Below are 13,793 nucleotides of genomic sequence, written 5' to 3' on the forward strand. Positions count from 1 at the left end.
AAGGCTAACTCTGCTGCTTCGCTGCACGAAATTGCCGTTCGTCCTTGCCAAGCCAGCTGCCCTCTTCAAGGAAGTGGCTATCTGGGTCGCTTCCTTGCTGGTCGTCTTGTTAACCCACATCTCTGCTACGGCTCCCTCTGATAACGACAGCGGTCGTCCTCTCCTCCATGTCCACACGGCCGCAGTCACAGGCCTTTGTCATGGGACAGCCACGTCGGGACTTAAATATGAGCATGTGTGATCCACCACCACATGCAAAGTATTGTCAGATGTGGCCATAGTCACTCATGGCGTGGCTCTGCATCCGACAAACTAGCCAAGACAAGCATCCTCTGCGTTCACAGGAATGCTTGACCAACAATGGCACAAGCTGCCAGGTGGGGTGGAAATTCAACTGCGCCGTGAACTGCCAATCCTTGGAAAACTGTTGATGGAACGAAATGAGAAATAGACAAAATGTGGTGGAACTTAGTATTCACAGAACACTCCAAACAACTCATTCCGCACATTTGTTCAATCTGTCTCTTAGTGAAATGTGGCTTTTGTGCCACCAGTGAAAATATTTTAGTTGCATTTCTATCATCATTTGCTGTTCTTTTTCCATGTGTACTTTAATCTTGTAAGCCACCCCTGGTTCTTTATAGCTGTTCTTAGCGAAAATAATTAATTATTACTTGCTATAGCTAGCAAAATTAGTCATCGGATAATCAAAAGCAGCCAGTTTTCGACGGCCTATAGTTCATGCCCTATCTATTCTCCCACCTTGCTCTAGAATTCGTTCTCTTCCAAAACGTTCTAATAATAAGAAAGACGTTGCAATATACGGACACATTTTGACGACACGCTTAACTTTATTCCCCTTTAAACTCATGTAACACGTCTCTACTGGTTCTGATTGCGCTTACTTTACAAATGCAGTCACTCATTTACCAAGGGCTTGCATGAGTTTACCACTGTCGGTTCATTACAGTACGATCACCTTTTCATTTCATAACTACTCTCTCGACACGAAATTCAAGTCTGAGATTCAAAATTACACTGCTGACACACATACACTTTCTACTTCGTTTTAACTTTGATGCGACTTTCATTATAATATTTCCTCAAAATATGCTACTCATACGCGCGATGCTTGGAGCGTGAGCTCCGGGACCTGCCATGCCGGCTTACTCACGTCTCTAACTTCTTTGGGCAAGGCAATCTCCTGGCACCAACCTCTTCCTTCTAAGACTTTCGGCCATCCCCGTCAGCGATGCCGCTGCACTGTAGTAAAGGAGCGTAAGGTTATACTCGATCCTTCAAACTTAAGATCTCTATTTGTACCCTACATTTTCTGTTTATCAGAATTTTTGAAGGTTTTCAAAGAAAGATCACAAAACTGGTTCAATCAGGAAATCTCTCACCATTCTCCCACTTGCGGTGCACAAACTATTAGCCCTGCAGACAAAATGAACCCGACTTTTTTTTGAAGGAAATTTAATCTAGGTAAATTTTGTAGTAGAAAATGTTTTCACTGGAGGGCACAGCGTTCGAGGTATTCAAAAGAAACACATCTGAAGGTCAGTTTTGCACAATTTTCTTGAATAATTCCAAAACTAAAGCCTGTAGCAATAGCGTACCCCAGTACTAAATTTACGTACTTAAAATTTCCAACAAAAAGGACTTGTTTCTTTTTATGTAGGACTAATAATTTGCGATTATGGAGTGAAGGAATATGAACATCTTGTGCATGGTGAGTAAGGCGTTGCAGGTTGCAAAAAACCCAACGGTAAGGGGAACTGTAGGCAACATAGCGCACTCCAAAGCGAATATACACTGATGCGCCAAAGAAACTGGTATAGGCATGGATATTTAAATACAAAGATACATAACAAGGCAGAATACGGCGCTGCTGTCGGCAACGCCTATATAAGACGACAATTATCTGGCGCAGTTGGATCAGTTACAGATGCTAAAACGGCAGGTTATCAAGATTTAAGTGAGTTTCAATGTGCCTTTATAATCGGCGCACGTGCGGTGGAACACAGCATTTCCGAGGTAGCGATGAAGTGTGGATTTTCCCGTACGACCATTTCTTGTCTGTACCGTGAATAGCAGTATTCGGCTGAAACATCATATCTCTGACATCGCTGTGGCCGGAAAAAGATCCTGCAAGAACGGGACCGACGACGACTGAGAAACATCTTTCAACGTGGCAGAATGCAACAGTTCTGCAAATTGCCACAGATTTCAATGCTGAGCCATCGACAAGTGTCAGCGTGGGAACCATTCAACGAAATATCATCGATGTGGGTTTTCGGAGCAGAAGGCTCACTCGTGTACCCTCAATGACTGCACGACACAAAGCTTTACGCCTCACTAGGGGCCGTTAACACAGACTTGGGAGTGTTGATGGCTGGAAACATGTTGTCTGGTTGGGCGAAAACCGTTTCAAATTGTATCTAGTGGATGTACGTGTATGGGTACGGAAAGAACCTCATGAATCCCTGGACGCTGCATGTCAGCAGTAGAGATGGGGGATCCGCTCTTGAACTAATTCATCGAGTTGAATCTTTCAAAGGAGTGAACAATCAGTGATTCAGAAAAAAAGAATGGTAGCTCCAAACGTTACCCACGGCAGAGAGAGAGAGAGAGAGAGAGACGGAGCAGCGCCTCTGCTGGTCAGAGCACAGTGCACGCCACACAACACAGCCAGCGCCGGCCTCTGCCCTGCTTCTACCTTGGCTGCCTGCATTGTGCAGTGCCCCATTGGATTTTGTGTTTCACATATGCCGTGCCGTCTCTGTGCGTTGTCTGCCGCTTGCAGTGTCTGGCGCAGCTTAACTTCGCATCGCACTCTGTCGGCGATCGTTTCAGTCGCATGTCCTGCCCTCTGGGCAGTTGATGCGAGCAACAGGACAAAGAGCCACCTAGCGGATAACATAGGAACTACTTGCAACAACCTGCTCGCAAGGGAACGGACGATTTGTCTCGGAGCGGGTGAGTTCACCGCTCCCCCCACCCTCGGAACTCGCCCGCTCAACGCTCACCCCACCGTCTCGACTCTAGCCAGAGCGTTGAGCAAAGCAACTCAGGTGTCACTCAGGTCTCTGCGGTCTCAGCTCATGCAGAAATACAGCTTGCGGCTCGACCTGCTCGACTCAGCGCCTCTGCATCAGAGTTCGTCCCTACTGGATATTGTTCTTCGTAGTAATACCGCTATGTATATTACATTATTATGTTATGTATACATCAATTGTTTTTATTTTATTTTTCTTTGTTTAAACTGATTAGATTAGGTTCCTGATGACTCGTCTTACTATAGGATTTTTATTATGGACACTCGAATTTACGCTTTAATTACGAGCGAACCGATAAACGTATCACAAAATGTGATACACCAATATTTTCCTTGTTTTATTCTGCGTAAGGCTATATGCAGCACTTTCGTTTTACAGTCAAATTTATATATATTTTTCTTATTCTGGTACGGATTTTGCGATTTTAGGCGTCTTCGGAAGGAAACGTTCACTTTAAAAATATATGGCTTGCGATGTATTTGTATGAGGTTAATGAAATTTTAATACATTATAGCCAAATATATTGTTAATGTAAATCTGAAGTTACAACATTTTCCGATCACCCAGAAAACCACGATACTGCAAAATAAATCAATAATCAAAAGCTTTGTCATATTGTGTAAATTTCAATAAACAATACAAAATTCTTACTAATTATCTGTGTTACTTCAAAATAGGAAAAAGAAGATCAAAATACAGGTATAGTACTGGAATAAACCAAGTTTAAAGGGCAATGTGCCTTCCATTTATTTTCTATTGTAAATGAGTGGTGAGTCATGAAAAAGAGCTAATTCATTTCAGGGAGTGAACAGTTCTGATCCAATCTCTGAAAAGAACAGTTTTGCCCATCTCTAGTCAGCAGTGGATCGTGAAAGCTGGGTGTAGCTGTAGTGAAGTGGGGCTTGTGCAGTTGGAATGATATGGGACCTGTGATACGTCTGGCTATGACTCTGCCAGGTGACACGTACATAAGCATCCTGTCTGATCACCTGCATCCATTCATGTCCATTATGCATTCCGACAGACTTGGGCTTTTCCAGCAAGACAATGGGACACCCCACACGTCCAGAATTGTTGCGAAGTGGCTCCAGAATGCTCTTCTGAGTTTAAGCACTTCTGCCTTCCTTAAGACTCCCCAGTTTTGAACGTTATTGAGTATACCTGTGACGCCTTTTAATGGGCTGTTCAGAAGAGATCTCCATCTCCTCGTACTCTTACGGATGTATGGACAGTCCTGCACGATTCATGGTGTCAGTCTCCTCCAGCACTACTTCACACATTAGTCGAGTCCATGCCACGTCGTTTTGCGACTCTTCTGTGTGCTCGTGGGAGCCCTACGCGATGTTAAGCACGTGTATCAGTTTTTTTGCCTCTTCAGTGTATAATCACCAACATGTAGGCAAGGGGCCACAGTGACGTTGTTGTCTTTCCAAAGGGCGTGACGTCATTCTGGAAACGTGGACTATGGTAAAATTTTTTACGAAATGCCTCCAAAAAGGACCAACGTGCTTTTATTATTTTCTTGATTTCCCAATGACAAATATCTATAGATATACACTGTAGAATGAAGAATGTGTATGGTGTAGCATGTATGCTGAAAATCACCGCTGTGAAATGGTTTCTAGTCTGGTGCTCGGTACTGCTACTGGATGATAACGCACGTCCCCTGTCGCAAATGTCGTAACGCACAATGTACGCCACATGAAGTGGCGATTATCACGCCTTCAGTCCCTTAACAAATGCCTTCAAATATCGACAAATCATGTCAGACAAGGATGAGTATCAGGCAGTTACAACCTTCTTCACACTGCAGTACACGATATTATACCAAACGGGTATCTTAAACTTAGTGCGTAGTGGGATTATTGCATCAGGGCTGACGACGACTTTGCCTGATTAGCATAGTGGTTTTGTGTTGTACGACTTTCGAGCAGAAACGTTTTGAGCGCACCTTATACACTCCTGGAAATTGAAATAAGAACACCGTGAATTCATTGTCCCAGGAAGGGGAAACTTTATTGACACATTTCTGGGGTCAGATACATCACATGATCACACTGACAGAACCACAGGCACATAGACACAGGCAACAGAGCATGCACAATGTCGGCACTAGTACAGTGTATATCCACCTTTCGCAGCAATGCAGGCTGCTATTCTCCCATGGAGACGATCGTAGAGATGCTGGATGTAGTCCTGTGGAACGGCTTGCCATGCCATTTCCACCTGGCGCCTCAGTTGGACCAGCGTTCGTGCTGGACGTGCAGACCGCGTGAGACGACGCTTCATCCAGTCCCAAACATGCTCAATGGGGGACAGATCCGGAGATCTTGCTGGCCAGGGTAGTTGACTTACACCTTCTAGAGCACGTTGGGTGGCACGGGATACATGCGGACGTGCATTGTCCTGTTGGAACAGCAAGTTCCCTTGCCGGTCTAGGAATGGTAGAACGATGGGTTCGATGACGGTTTGGATGTACCGTGCACTATTCAGTGTCCCCTCGACGATCACCAGTGGTGTACGGCCAGTGTAGGAGATCGCTCCCCACACCATGATGCCGGGTGTTGGCCCTGTGTGCCTCGGTCGTATGCAGTCCTGATTGTGGCGCTCACCTGCACGGCGCCAAACACGCATACGACCATCATTGGCACCAAGGCAGAAGCGACTCTCATCGCTGAAGACGACACGTCTCCATTCGTCCCTCCATTCACGCCTGTCGCGACACCACTGGAGGCGGGCTGCACGATGTTGGGGCGTGAGCGGAAGACGGCCTAACGGTGTGCGGGACCGTAGCCCAGCTTCATGGAGACGGTTGCGAATGGTCCTCGCCGATACCCCAGGAGCAACAGTGTCCCTAATTTGCTGGGAAGTGGCGGTGCGGTCCCCTACGGCACTGCGTTGGATCCTACGGTCTCGGCGTGCATCCGTGCGTCGCTGCGGTCCGGTCCCAGGTCGACGGGCACGTGCACCTTCCGCCGACCACTGGCGACAACATCGATGTACTGTGGAGACCTCACGCCCCACGTGTTGAGCAATTCGGCGGTACGTCCACCCGGCCTCCCGCATGCCCACTTTACGCCCTCGCTCAAAGTCCGTCAACTGCACATACGGTTCACGTCCACGCTGTCGCGGCATGCTACCAGTGTTAAAGACTGCGATGGAGCTCCGTATGCCACGGCAAACTGGCTGACACTGACGGCGGCGGTGCACAAATGCTGCGCAGCTAGCGCCATTCGACGCCCAACACCGCGGTTCCTGGTGTGTCCGCTGTGCCGTGCGTGTGATCATTGCTTGTTCAGCCCTCTCGCAGTGTCCGGAGCAAGTATGGTGGGTCTGACACACCGGTGTCAATGTGTTCTTTTTTCCATTTCCAGGAGTGTAGCTTAGCGACGTTCACTGTAAATGAAAATGCACTTATTGCAGCTTTCGTACTGAATGTTAAAATCTTAACAAATTCACAAGCTATTCGTCTGATCGTTACAACTGCAGACCTAAAACTGATGGGCTTCAAGTGCATGAACCGTGCATGGGTTACGTGGTTGTTACATTTGATAGTGTAGGGCCGATGTTATACCGCTAGCTCTTCCCAGTGTCAAAGAGAAATATACAGTTTCTTTATAAACTGTCGCTGCAAAAATTCAGGAGACATAAAGAATTACTGGCGTGCATCAGAAACTACACAACACTATACGCTAAAAATGTAAATGTCGTGTGACTAGGTCCTTCCGTCGGGTAGACCGTTCACCGGGTGCAAGTCTTTCGATTAGAAGCTACTTCGGCGACTTACGCGTCAAACACTATACGCTGTAATTCAGCGAAAGCAAATTCTTCTTGTGTTTACTCGTTGTAGATATAAGTTGGGTAGCTTGTCCCAGCTGTGTAGCCCTGCATATGGTCATACGTGTTCAGAAAAGAAGGTGGTTTGCAATGTTCTCAAACACATGCTGTTATTGATATCACGGTATGAGCTGCAGTTGATTTAAGAGTTGCATTTTGTATCATTAGAAGTGGAGCTCTACATCGCATACCAGTTTAAACAGAGTCCTGTTTACGAGACACAGTGCCGGTATTATATGACAGTTACGTTGATCATGTGTCTATATTGACCTGGGCAGCCGGCGACAGAAACGAGTAAGATTTTAACTAGCCAAACTGTTTACAATTTCTGGCAGCCCGTATGGCTCTCACAGTTGTGATTCAGTATAAACCTTTATCTGTAGTTATGATCTTAAAAGGAAGCCCACTGGCTACATCACGTTGCCGACGGTGTAGGATTATCTATATTAAGTCTGATTCTGACGTGACAATTATGATATCTTACGATGTTTGGTGCAATCTAGAACGGTAGCAAACAAAATTGTTGTTGAGTCAGTATCTTTTCTTGCTGAATGTGACGCTATTTAAATGTTTGCAAAGTGTACGTAAATGTTCTCTCTTAGGACATAAGTTGGAACCATTATTTTACTCTTCTGTTGCCTTGCCTTCTCCTCTGAAATACCTTTATCAGCATAATTGGAAGCCTCTCATACTCGTCAGATCTTCGTGTGCTTTGCGCGGGAATTGAAAAACGCACGTCGTTGTAGCGATCACTTTTCTGAGACGCTACATTGGTGTCTGCCGGTAGACTAGGAACGGCAAGCAGAAATACTTCGGTGGTATTTGAGACACTGCGACAGTATTCACTGTGATATAATGAGTTGATAGAATGACGTAAAAATGCAGGAGGTCGAGAGAAAATCTCATTTCCGTCGTCTCCAGGTCTTGACGTAAGTGGACGGCAGAGAGAATTCCTTTTCCGAGCTGATGTCGCATCTTTCACCGGCATCTTTCCCATATTCCGGATTTAATGAAAATTACAAAAAGTTCATGTCACATAAATTAAATTTAATAAACTCGAATTTTTATCGGAACTCCAGTTAGAATGGCGTCTCAGTTCCGTGTTAAAATTATTGCTGAATTTCAGATGCATGTTGACGAGTACTCTGGAGGGCATGAGAGGACTGTGTCCTCCTGGAGATACAAGCAAGGAGCATGTGACTCGCCAGACGATGGAGCTACAGGAAGTTGTCACCAAGTAATCGTGTATGAGGAAGAGATCTGACGCTTGTTTGACTTGCAGGATTAATGACAATGTACAGTGGACGAGGCTGCAAAAAACGTAGTCCCATGCGTCAGCAGAACAAAGAGTTTGCATTCATCGTCAATGTATAGAATTCTTCTGGAAAGAACTATTTTTGGCCTATTATAATTTTTTGTAGCGTCGGTAAAATAGTTGATTCTCAAGTGCCACGAAAGTTGCTAAACAGGGAATTCTAGTTGCCTCATACAATGTATAGAAACGAACAGTCTAAGTAGTCTGTTTGTGTGTTGGCAGCGCTATAGTCAGTATTAATATCGCTGGTCGCTGGGCAACGGATTCTGTGGATGAATGGACTACCAGTTCGCGAGTGGGTAGAAAAGTGTATGGACATTTTTTTCTTAATGGAGAATCTGTGTTGGTAGGACATGCAATGTAAAGTGAGATGAAATTTCTTATAAGAAAATATGCAAAGAAAGATATGATAATGGATGGGTGGTTGATAATCTTTGGATAGTGGAATTATTGACAATTACAGTTTCTCGTACTGGATGTCACATGAATAAGGTAAAATTTTCTGAATACATTCTTTGCTCTTCAACAAAATCTTTCGTTTGCTAACCATATACCTCCTAGTGGTTAGAGTCTTTAGTAGTTAGAATACTTTTGTCTAGCTGGCTGTTGTTGCTGATTTCTGTAATTGCTGTAGTTCGTGTTATGAAGATTTTCTTTGAGGTAAGTGATTTATGAAAAATAATGGGGTTTCTACTATCGGGATTCGTGACTGAAATGAGTTTAGGCAATTAACAGAGCTGTAGGCAGTTTCGTATTTCTTTAATTTAATATTTTTTTAAATTTGTATTTTTGTTAGGATATTCATGGATATTCTTTTGTGTTAATTATTGGAAGTCATGTTGTCAATGTATAGCATTCAGATTGAGTTAGGCTTGTGTACTAAGGGTAATAAATGAATAGGTTAAGTTTGAATTTGTCTTTGTCAGGGAAAATTCTGGTGGTCAGTGTTTAATAAAGAAAATACATAAAAAGTTAGTTTCAACAGGACAAATATAGCAGAACGACAAGAGAGAGAGGTGACAGTGTAGTTATCATGCTGCGTGACGCTTTGCTTCTGCACCTCAAGTGATGCAGTTCGTACGCTGTGAGGTCACTTACGATTTTCCTTCTGAGTATATGCAACAAATATCAGTTCGAGTCCTTGAAGGTGCACTGCTGGCCCAGTCTGACCAGCCAGTGCAACGCACACATCAAACACTCCTCTTGTTTCTTCTGCTGGGTGCGGCATGAACATCACAACGGCTGAACCCCCAACAGACTGATTGGAAATTCTTAGTCATTTATAAAATAAATACTTCACATTACTTTTAGATTTGTTTTTAGAACCATTCTTCTTTGAAACTCTTTATCCCAAGTTTTAATTGATTGTGAACGACATAAAAAACCACGTTCGATAGACATCAAGGGCAGTAGCAGTGTGATATTTCTAAAATTCGGCTGAATTTCAGCGTAATGACATAGGAACTCCAAAATCCGATCGCCTTCAGCATACAATGACAAAACACAAGTTGTGTTTTAGATCTTGGCAGATAACTTCCTTGTGATTCCATGACAATTTATGCTTCAGAACAGAAAAATGGCTCTCATTTTCTCTCACAATCTCACTTTCCGACTCATCACAGGATATCTACAGCATTTCTTTGGCTACCATATGTCTGAAAACCTCTATACGTCTGCTTTGATCATGGACAATTGCGCTAGTGAACAGTCAATTTTAAGTTATTTCTAAGGTAGTGGTGCAATACCAGCTCATTCGTCCTTTTGACCTTCCATTAGTCTCTCAACATTCCCTTGGTAGAAAATTACCAACATGCTGCAATATTTAAGAAGAATGTCCTCCAATTTTCGCAATCTTATATAAAGCCTTCAAACATGGAACTAAAATGCCGCAATTCTGTTGGGATGCTGATCAGTAACGCCTCTATATTGTTATGACGGTGTTGTGGACCTGTTGAGGTACTTTCGATGCTAACAAAGCATGATCAGATAGTTAGCATTTATTGATTCCGATATACAGTTCAGTGTCTTCTCTTGAGCCTCAGATGACGTCTCATGTAAGTGAGAAGGTGGAGTTCTGATGATTCCTATTGTCAGTTCGTCCCAATTGGTCAACAAGACCACTCCCACAGAAATTCAGCTAAACTCTAACAGGCTGTCATATGCTAGTTCAAATGGTTCAAATGGCTCTGAGCACTATGGGACTTAACTTCTGAGGTCATCAGTCCCCTAGAACTTAGAACTACTTAAACCTAACTAACCTAAGGACATCACACACATCCATGCCCGAGGCAGAATTCGAACCTGCGACCGTAGCGGCCGCGCGGTTCCAGGCTGTAGCGCCTTTAACCGCATGGCCACCGCGGCCGGCCCATATGCTAGTCTACTGGCGAAGCCATAGCATGCGAGTGTGCTCCAATGCTGTTAGGTCATCCTCTATCCTGCTCTGAAAGATGATGGTAACTCATGATGATTCATCAGGATGTACTGCACTATCAGAAGTCATGTAGTTGGCTGGTCCTTGGACCACTGGACAGGTATATTCAGGCACCTGGAATTGCTTGCAGCAATGGGGAGGAAGAGAGACAATGGATTGCTTCCTCAACCAGCAGTGACAATGATTTTCGTATGATAAGTAATATGACATGTACTGATGTTAAGAGACGCTACATCTCCCCATCAGCAGCCATCACAAAGAGTGACTGGAATTAGTTACTTGGATGTTGTCGTCTCAAGAATGGCAAACAGCGTGTTTACAAGAAGTGCTGGAACATCTAAGACACAAATAACAATAGTCATTTATGTTAGTGGTGTAGTACAAATGTCATCAATCCTAATGACCACCTGAATTCAGAGCGCAGAACTGTGTTCCTTATGGAGACTGGAAGGGGGTAAAGATGTAACAATCTGCTGATTATGATCGAATGTGGCCAAATTCTTTACTAATAGTCAGCAGTCCTCATTTCGCTGTGTTTGATTAAAATTTATTACAGGCAGTTAAATGCACTGTAAGGTGTCTGAAAGGTGTTATTGCATTTGAGGTAATTCTTGATGCTTCATGTAACAAGAGGTAACAAATACATCTCCATCTCACTCTATGTCTGTCGGAATTTTCTGAATGTTTTACTTGTGCTTGGCAATTGGTGCCGATGTATGTGATCACCTTGGAGTGATGATTGTTGGTTTCTACTATATAGCTATGTAATCACCTCTGCCTGGCGTTTGCTGTTGCTGTAATAGTGTGAAGCCAAAATTTAATGTCCTCCCCCCTTTCTGTCCTGTAGCGTAACAGTTCGCTATTTTCGCCTTCCACTGTATCCAGACCTACAGCAATAGGACCAGTACATGTTATAAACTATTTTATGTACTCAACATCAGTCTCACTGAACAAGTTGGGGCCGTGGTTAGCACACTGGACTCATATTGAGGACGACAATGGTTCAAACACGCGTCCGGCCATCCACATTTAGATTTTCTGTGATTGCCCTTAATCAGTTGAGGGAAATGCTGGGATGGTTCCTTCGAAAGGGCACGGCTGACTTCCTTCCCCATCCCTCCCTAATCCGACGGGACCAATGACATCAGCGTTTGGCTCCTCACCAAAATCAATCAACCAATCATAATCAGTCTCGCTGTTTTTCAAACACAAATCTCTTTGTAATTGCACAGATTTACCTCGGATGAAGATACTTAATGCACTGCATCGTGAAACTTATTCCATCTTGTAAGTTAATCAGGCTTATTCAGAGATTGTCCGGAAGCTCCTTCAACTATTTCGGACTACTTTGTACATCCAGCAACATTCTAAGAAACATCTCATTTCTGTATGGTTAGCAATGCGTACAGTACTGATAACGCAATTATCAAGACTTGTTGTGCACAAATTTAGTATTTACGCACCATATCGAAACTTTAATGGCAACGAATATTGTGTCCTTTAGAATTTACATTGTCGTGAGACGGAAAATAGTAAGACATTACTAGGTGATGCTCTTCACTACAGTCTTATCGTCATCATCGTCATGGTCATCTCCAGCCGTCACGTCTTCGTCTGACGCCATTTGTAACATAATTTCAGAATCAATTACCGAAGCAAAGTTGATCGCTACATTTAACAACTAGCTCTTTGAAACCTGCAAAAAATTATGGTCCTTCAAACGCAACGATCTGGCGGTCGTAAAATGAAGACTGCTGAAGCAGTCGTATTGCCATTGCCAGTGGATGAAGGTGCGATCCCTACAACAGGGCTGAGGCTCCGTACTCGTCAGTAGAGAAACACGGGCGCACACCCACGGAACGACAAAATGAGCACGTGCGTGTGTCAATCGTCTGCTGCTCTCACTCGGCCTGGAAACTTTGAAACAGGCTTCAAAAGAAGGTTAGAGGGGCGTAGTGCTTTTCATGACAGCGGAAGCAATGCGAGGGAAGGAAATTCAATGAAGAATGGTAGAAGTGTATGGAGAGCACTACATGTCTGCCAGCAGGCTCACTATATGTCAGAAGCGATGCGGGAATAACGGATGTCGTTGCCCTATGACTCACGATCTCGAACGCCACATCACGTTACCGATATCATTCTCCACCAGTTTGATGCTCTCATTATTGAAGCCCGGCGAGTTACGGTCGCATCCATGACTCCAGAGAAACGTCTGAGCGTCGGAATTGCAACAGACATACGGTGCTGTTCGTACACTCGTGACATTCTTCGATGATTTTCTATTCCCTGATACTCCTGCCCCTTCTGCCCTACAGAAAGGAAAAGCACTGCACCCTTTAGCTCCTCTTTTGAAGTCTTCATTTCTGTTTCCAGCACTACTGAGAGCATCGCACGATCAACGCATGTGCTCTATCGTCACACATTTACTCCTGTCCGAGTAGCGGCAAATTGGTGCTTCAGCGCGTTATATTGCTACACTGTCTTCCTTAGGCGGTAACATTACTTCAGCGTTTGTTTTTGGCTGCCTCGTCTTCACCCAGGCGACAAAACTCATGGGACACTGATATAACCGAGCGAGGTGGCGCATTGGTTAGCACTCTGGACTCGCATTTGGGAGGACGGGTTCAAGACGACAGAAGAACCTTGGCCCAGTTAGATGAGCTCCGATTTCTGTTTGTAAGAGCTGATGGCAGGGTCCGAATCGGGCAAGTAACTCGAGAAGCCGTGGACCCAAGTTGTGAACAAACCACTGTGCAAGCTGGTGGTGTCCCCATGACGGTGTGGGTTGTCTTTAAGTGGTCTGAGTCCTTTTGTACAACAGAACTGTTCACTGACTGGAAATGCTTATGTTTGGCTGCTTGCAGCCAAAGAATGATAGAATATTTAAGAACAATGCGCCATGTCACCGGAACACAACTGTTAGCGATATGTTTGAGGAGCATTCTTGACAATTCGAGCGAATGATTTTATCACCCTCATTGCCCGACTTCAATGCTATAGAGTATTTATGAGAGGTCCGCTCGTGCATAAAATCCTGTTCCGGCAACATTTTGGCAATTATGGATGGCTATAGACGCATTTTCGGTCTATATTTATTCCTGTGACTTCCAACGGCTTGCTGAATCCACACCATGCCGAGTTGCTGCAC

Source organism: Schistocerca cancellata, chromosome 9 (assembly GCF_023864275.1).
Source record: "Schistocerca cancellata isolate TAMUIC-IGC-003103 chromosome 9, iqSchCanc2.1, whole genome shotgun sequence".
Lineage (NCBI taxonomy): Eukaryota > Metazoa > Arthropoda > Insecta > Orthoptera > Acrididae > Schistocerca > Schistocerca cancellata.